This window comes from Ailuropoda melanoleuca, chromosome 13 (assembly GCF_002007445.2).
Source record: "Ailuropoda melanoleuca isolate Jingjing chromosome 13, ASM200744v2, whole genome shotgun sequence".
NCBI lineage: Eukaryota > Metazoa > Chordata > Mammalia > Carnivora > Ursidae > Ailuropoda > Ailuropoda melanoleuca.
Window position 1 is genome coordinate 69,198,211 of NC_048230.1, and position 7,668 is coordinate 69,205,878.

The 7,668-nt window shown below is 46.1% G+C and overlaps 1 non-coding gene across 1 annotated transcript; it reads left to right on the plus strand.

The window, feature by feature from the left end:
- Positions 1 to 6,639: 6,639 nt before the first annotated feature.
- LOC117795888 lies at positions 6,640 to 6,744 on the plus strand. The gene has a single exon (XR_004620035.1). It is a non-coding gene; the product is annotated as a U6 spliceosomal RNA (small nuclear RNA).
- The last annotated feature ends 924 nt before the right edge of the window (positions 6,745 to 7,668 follow it).

The window sequence follows — 7,668 nt, forward strand, 5'->3', positions numbered from 1 at the left end:
CACAAATCACTCGATAGTGGACGTGGTGTGTCAGAGGGAACCTGGATTCTGGCTCTGGCTTCGCCCCTGACTTACTGTGTGACCTGGAATAAGTTTCAGAACCTTTGAGGCCTTTGATTTCCAATCTGTACAATGGGACTGTTGAATCCCACGGGCCCTGCAGGCCTCTGGCTGAGGTTCCAGGATTTCATGCACAGAGTTGTTCACCAGGAATGTTGAGGTGATTCCCTCTCCACTTTCCCTGGATCTCTCAGACCTTTGCCCCAGTGGAGTGGACCCCTTACGTACAAGGGTCACTTTTTTGGATCCAGGCCAGGCTTGGCCAGGCTGCTCAGCCCTGCTTCACCCGCAGCTGGCTGGCACCATTGTTCCCCCATAAAGCTGGGCCCCTTTCCAGCTGCTGCTGCCCTGGGGGCAGGGGAGAGGCTCAAAGAACTCAGTTGTGTGGCTTCCCCCCTCCCCCAGGGCAGGCCTGGGTCACCCAACAGGCTGACTCAGCCCATGCAGGGGAACAAAGAAGACGAGATATGGTTTAAGTAAAGAATTTGACATTTACTATACCCGCCCCAAAAAAAACTTCAAAGTAATCATCACAGGAAAAATCCTGTTCCACTAATTTTACAGTTTAGTAGGATATTAAAAACTGGGAGTGAGGGCATTATAATTCTTCAGTGCTTTAAGGACGCATATTTTAATGAGTCTACAATGCACATCTGTTTGCCTTTTAATCTTTGAAATTGGGATGCGTGTAATAGTTGAGGTGCGTGTAAAAAGCACATGGTGTTACACAAAATTATGGTGCATATTATAGTAACGGGTATTAAATTGGATGAAATGCGGTCCTTAGGCCCTGTTCTTGGAGACTGGGCCTGGCTGCGTCTGTCCCCTCCTCCACTGTCCCACCCCCAGGCCCACTCTTGCCCACCACCCATGAGCCCATCTTTACCCTGTGTCTCCAGTACAATCCTTCAAACTTTCTCAGGCTTTTCCTCTGCATAAAACCCTGAAGGAATTGTGAGGGGGTAGCTCTCCCCCACTTCTGACCAAGACGGAGAAGTTCTCAGCAGAGTGAAAGAGCACAAAAGAATGAAAAGAAATTTAATTTCATGAGTAATAGCTAACAGTTCAGTACACTGCGTTACAGGCACTACTCAGGTGATTCGTGTGTGTTAATTCATTTAGTCCTTACAACCATTTATCAGGTAGCTACTAGCATATCCCCATTTTAAAGATGGGGCAACTGAGGCACAGAGAGGCACTATAACTTGCCTAAGATCACACAGCTAGCAAGTGGCAGAGCCCAGGGGTAAAACAGCACAATTGCTCCTTTGCCCCAGAGGTAACACTGTTATACATGTGATCCATATCCTGCCACATCTTGTTTTTTATGCATCTGTGGCATAAACATACAGGAAAACATCACTTTGCTTTTCCAAGGGGGAAGAGCAACTAGAAATGTTTTCTGCAACTACCTTTTCCTACTTCACCCTAGGACCCCAAGATTTCTTTTCTATACAAGTACATAGAGATTTCCTAGTTCTTTTTATTTTTTAAAAATTTTAAAAAGATTTATTTACTTAAGTAATCTCTACACCCAACATGGGGCTCGAACTCATGACTCTGAGATCAAGAGCTGTGTGCTCTTCAACTGAACCAGCCAGGCACACCTCCTAGCTCTTTTTCTTTTTTTTAAGTAGGCTCCACCCAATGCAGCTGGAACTCCCAACCCTGAGATCAAGGGCTTAACCGACTGAGCCACCCCGGTGTGCCCCCCACCCCCAGGGTTCTTTTTAACTACTGCCCAGGATCTCATACTGTGTATGCTGTGAAACTACGCTTAAGTGCCTCTGAGGGATCCCGCCCCGTCATGTACATATCAGATTTCAACCTGAGAGCCTTTGATCACTAGCATTCTTTCCATTTTAAAGGTGGAAGAAGTGGGACACCTGGCCAGGTCAGTTGGTAGAGCTTGTGACTCTTGATCTCAAGGTTGTGAGTTCAAGTTCCACCATGGGCGTAGAGCTTACTTTTTAAAAATTAATATAAATAAATAAGTAAATAAATGCAAAGAAAGTGAGGCCTAGAGAGGGTAAGTATATTACCAAGTGAACGAAACAGGATTTGAACTGAGAGTCCACACTTTCACCGACTGCACTTCTAAGAGCCTTTCCAAGTGCAGCGGTGCTGCTCAGTACCCTGTTAGTAGGAATTTGGATTGTTTCCCCAAGACAAACAGTGCTGAAGTGAACATCCTCGCACATGCTTCTTTCTGTCCACACGGATATGTTTCCTAGGGTAGGTTGTGATGGTGAACGTGCTGAGTCAAAGGCCATTACATTTTTAATAATGATACTGCCAAACCTCCCTCAAGAAGGCTTTTCTAATTTACTTTCCCACCAGTTAGAGATCCTGTTTCCTCTAGGACATACAGGATTAGGAGTCACCACACCTGGGCTTGAATTCCACCTTTGCACCATGACTTCGGACAAGTCATGCTGCTGTGTGTATGGGTTTTTTCCTCTCCTCTTCTTCCCTCCCCTCCTCTTGTTACGCAGTGTCCTGTTGTACGAATAGTCCACAATGGATCTGTTTTGCTGTTGACGGGCATCGGAGTTGTTTTCAGAGAAGGCTGCCATGAACACTCATGCACATGCCTTTTGGTAGACATATTTATCTACTCCTCTTGGACATATAAACCTAGGGGTGTTGCTGAATCATAAAGGAGATGTAGATTTAGCTTTAGCATTATTGCCAAATAGTTTCCAAAAGGGTCGTTCCAATTTATTCTCTTAACCAATAATGTATGAGAGTTCTAGTTGCTCCACATTCTCACCAACACTTGATATCGTCAGCCTTTTACATGTTAGCTTTTCTGGTGGCACTATGCTCTTGTAATCCTCATATCACCCCCAAGAGGTGGATGTGTGTGTGTGGATACTGTTGGTTAGTGACTGACTTCATCAATATCCTCCTCTCTAGCTACCTTCTAGCTAAGGGGGGCACTGTGTATAGTGCTAGCCAATGAAACAGAAGAGAATGCCCACTGGATAAAACTTCTGGGAACACCTTGGCTTTCCAAGAAGAGACTCAGGTTGCTCATCCTTCATTCCTTTACTTTCTTTTTCTACCTGGCACACGGACATGATGTCATCCACAGAACAACATATTCCATGAGGCTGCAACAGGAGGAAAAGGCCAACAGAAGCTAACAGAATCACAGAGACCCTGGCATGACATCAGCCAGTGAAGCAACCCAAGCAGCTCCCTCCGTTGAGAATTCCTGTAAGACAAAGTCCCCTAACCTACTATTGGTCCGGTTTTCTATTACTTGCAACCAAGAGCATTCTTTGGTAATACTTGGACTATCTCCACTCTGCATCTGAGCAAAGAGAGGCTCAGACAGTTCAGTTTGAAGCAACAATGTACAAGGAGGGAATGCAGAAGGTTCTGAGATGCATGGAGTTGACAGGAAATGAGAAGCCTCTGCTTGAGAGGACCCTAGGGGACGTGGTATCCTTTCTGAAGGCTCAGGAGGGGAAACAAGGCCTCCCTAAGGACCTCTGTGAAGATTAGGATATCTCTCTGGACAAATTTTACAAAGTATCCTTCCTCCATGTAAAGTCAACTTCAAATCAGAACCACCCCCCACCACCACCTTTACTCTGGTACAGCAGCCCTCAAAGGAAACATTCTGGGAAGGTCAAGAAATGTGCTTAGTATAGAAAAAGAGGTCCCAAGGCCACAGAGGAAACATCTAAGACAAGGACCTATGTGGGCAGGACCAGGGATAGGGAAGCCTCAAGCAGCAAGGAGTGATGGAATGGCTGAGTGTGGGAGTGCTACAAGCAGCACAGGGCTGGGCCCAGGGTGGGAATTGAGTTTAGGTCCTGATGGGATGAGAGTTTTCGAGGAAAAGCCTAGCATGCATATCTTCATTCTGCCCCAACTCCCTTCGGTGGTAGTGCCTGCTGAGGGTCCCTGAGCAATGCTGGCCTGGTCTCAGAGAAGTGGTGAAGGTGTCCTAAGATTTGTGATGGGGCATCTGGACCTTGAGCTGGCCATAGGACATGTCTGTGGGTAGAGTATCCCTACACCCAAAACATGATTGTGCTTACCTCTGCATGTGTGGAACTGCCTCCTGCCCCCAGGGAAGCTATCTGAACAGGGATTATAACGAATTTCCTTTTCTATCCCTAGGGATGAGTACTGGATTGAGAGTAAGAAAACCTAGGCCTCACCTTACTTGTTCAATAATTTGCTGTGTGACCCTGGACGAGTCCGTCAGCCTCTCTGGGCTTCAGTTTTGCTATGGCTACAATAGAGCATGGACTTGATATTTGAGGCCCTTCTAGATCTACTACTTATGATTCTCTACCTCTTCTCTTTAATGCATTACATTACACAAGTACACCACATCTTATTATCCTGTTGATGGATCTTCAGGTTGCTTCTAATATTTCACATTTACAAACAATGATGCAATGAACAGTGTTGTACATGTCTTCTTGTGCACATGTGTGATATTCTCTCGGGTATAGCCTTGGGAATGGAATTGGTGGGCACACACAGCTTCCGCTTTGCGAGTTATTGCTAACTGGCTCCCCAGAGAGGTTATGTGTATTTCCTTCTCCCCAACTAACAAAGCATGAGAAGTCCTGGTACTCCTCATCGTCGTCAACATTTGGTACCGGCAGACTTATTAATGTTGTTACTGAGATAGAACATATGTACAGTTAAGTAAATAAAATGCACCTGTCCTAAGTGTCCAGCTTCATGCATTTTTACTTTTGTTAAACCCATGTAACCTCGAGCCAGACTAATTTTCAGACCACTAGATGGCTCCTTCCTGTCCCTTTCCAGTTGAGAGTCCCCAATCTCTGTGCCAATGTAACCACTGACCTAATTTCTATAAACATCAGTTAGTTTTGCTTGTTCTTGAACTTCATACAAGTGGAATTATCCAGCATATACTCTTCTTGTTTGGCTTCTTTCACTCAACTTAGTCTCTGAGATCCATCCGTGTTAAAAAAGAGAAAGAGAAATTTCCCTTAAGGAATTGGCTTACATGATTACAGAGACCAAGTCTGCTGATCTGCCATCCTCAGGCTGGAGACCCAGGAAACCTGGTGCTGTAATTCAGTCCAAGGGCAGGAGAAGATCAATGTCCCAGCTCAAACAAGCAGTCAGGAAGGGAACAAATCCTCCCATCCTCCACCTTTTGTTCTGTTCAGGCCCTCAATGGATGATGCCCACCCGTGTTGGGGAAGACAGTCTACTTTACTGAGTCCACTGATTCAAATGCTACTCTCATCTGGAAACATACAGAGACACCAAGAAATAATGTTTCATTTGGATGGCCCTGTGGCCCAATTAAGTTGACACATAAAATTAACCATCACAAAGGTGAGCCAGAGCGAGTCAGGAGAGGGATCTGATGTTGGGCCTGCCCCTTCCTTTTTGACTCCCATGGTGCCTAATAGAGGCTCTGCACTCAATAGAAGCTCAAGAAACTTGATAAAGTGACTGATTTCATGGGGACATCACCCAATAATAACGATTCAATATTGAGCACCAACATATGTGGGGCACCTTCTTATTCAGGACTTCATCTTTCCCTCTTGACAACCCTAGGAATCCATGCCATTGTCCCCTTCTATAAAGGTGGAAACTGAAACCTACAGGGGCCCTACTGGGTCTGCCTTAGATCCTAGAAAAATGAAGTGCAGTGGGTTGAACAGTGGCCCCTCAAAAGATATACATACCTATGTCCTGACTCCAGAACCTGTGAATTATAGGTACAGTTCAGTTAGGGATCTTGAGATGAGTTTGTCTGGGTGGGCTCTAAATCCTAAATCCAATGATAAGCATCCTCAGAAGAGACAAGAAGAAGGAAGAGACAGAGGGAGAAGAGGAGGCCATGGGAAGATGGAGACAGAGATTGGAGGGATGTGGCCATAAACCAGTGAACTCCCAGAGCCACCAGAAGCTGGAAGAGGCAAGGAAGGATTCTCTCCTAGAGCCTTCGGAGCGAGTGTGGCCCTGTTGACACCTTGATTTTGGACTCTGGTCTCCATCACCCTGTGAGAAAACTTTCAGTTGTTTCATACCACCGGTCCGCGGTAAGCTGGTGCAGCAGCCTCAGGAAAGGAACACGTGAGGTGGGTGGAGAAGGCAAAGGAAAGGAAGGAGAGTCGGCCTTCCCTGCTGAAGCTCATGGTTCTCCCTGTCCTGGCAGCTTTATGACCCAGTTTCCTCTCCTCTGCCCCTAGTTCATGTCACTGAAGCCTCACCCATCTCCTCATCATTCCTGGAATGTGCCAGGCACATTCTCTCCTAAGGTCTTGGTGTTTGCCGTTCCCTTTGTCTAAAATGTCTTCCCCTCTACACTCAGTTCTCTGCTCCTCAGACAGGCCTCCCTGACCTCCTTTCTAGAGTATCTCCCATCTCCCAATCACCCTCTGATTTTTCTTCATGGCACTTGCCACCACTTCATGTGGCGTTTGTCCATGATATATGTGTTTATGTATATAATACCCCCTCCAACTAAGACGTTAGCTCCTCTAGGACAGGGGCCTTATCTCCAGCCTCTAGCATAGTTCCTGGTCCATAGCAGGTATTCAACAAATATTTGAATGAATAGCTCGCTTCGACAGCACATAGACTAAAATTGGAATAGTACAGAGGAGATTATCATGGCCCCTGTGCAAGGCTGACATGCAAATTCAGGAAGTGCTCCATACATTTGTATGTTAACTAACTGGAATAAAATTAAGACTTAAAAAAAAAAGAGAATAAACTAGTTGACTAAAAAAAAAAATTTGAATGAATGAACAAAATATCTACTAATAGCGATGGGAATGAGGAGAGGAGGGCCCAGATGTGGAGCTGTCACCAAGCTGAAGAGGCAACTGTGTGTGGGAAGCTGTTGGCCTTAAGACGGCCCTTGGCTCTCAGCCCAAGTGTGATTAGGAACCTCAGAAAAGCCTTTCTCCACGCCCCTCCACCTGGCTTTCCCCGTCTTTCCAGCTGGTCACAGTCCCCAAGGGTTCGTTTGATTCAAACATCCCTGGAAAGGTTTGAAAGCATTCTTTGTTTCTACATCATCTCATTTTTTCCACGCATCAAGCGCAGATACACACACACTCATGCACGTATGTACACACAGTCTAACACATATGCTTGGCCATATCCCATACTCTCGTGAACCTTCACGGCTCAATCTACCCACATCCAGTACTAATTGTGCACAGCTGTGGACACACACACCCCCTCACTCATTCTCACTCCCCTGTCTCACACACTCACACCCATAGTCCTGCATGTGCTGTCATGGATGGGCAGGCCTCCACTCAAGGTCCCACCTAGATAAGTGCTCATACTGACGCATATACTCACTCACTCAGCAACTCTGGGCATGTGTGCATGGACCCACGTGCACACACGTCCTTGAACATACCTCCAGGCTTCCTCACACACAAACAGGCAATGGCCTGGTATGGTGGCTCACACTCGTCAGAGCTTAGCATGATGACCTATCCCAACAACAGTGATACCGACTGAACACTGGCCATGTGCCAGTTACCTGGCCCTTGGGACCTTGACTCATTCAATCCTCAGAGCAATCACACAAAACAGGTGCTATTATTAGTCTCATTTTACAGATGAGGA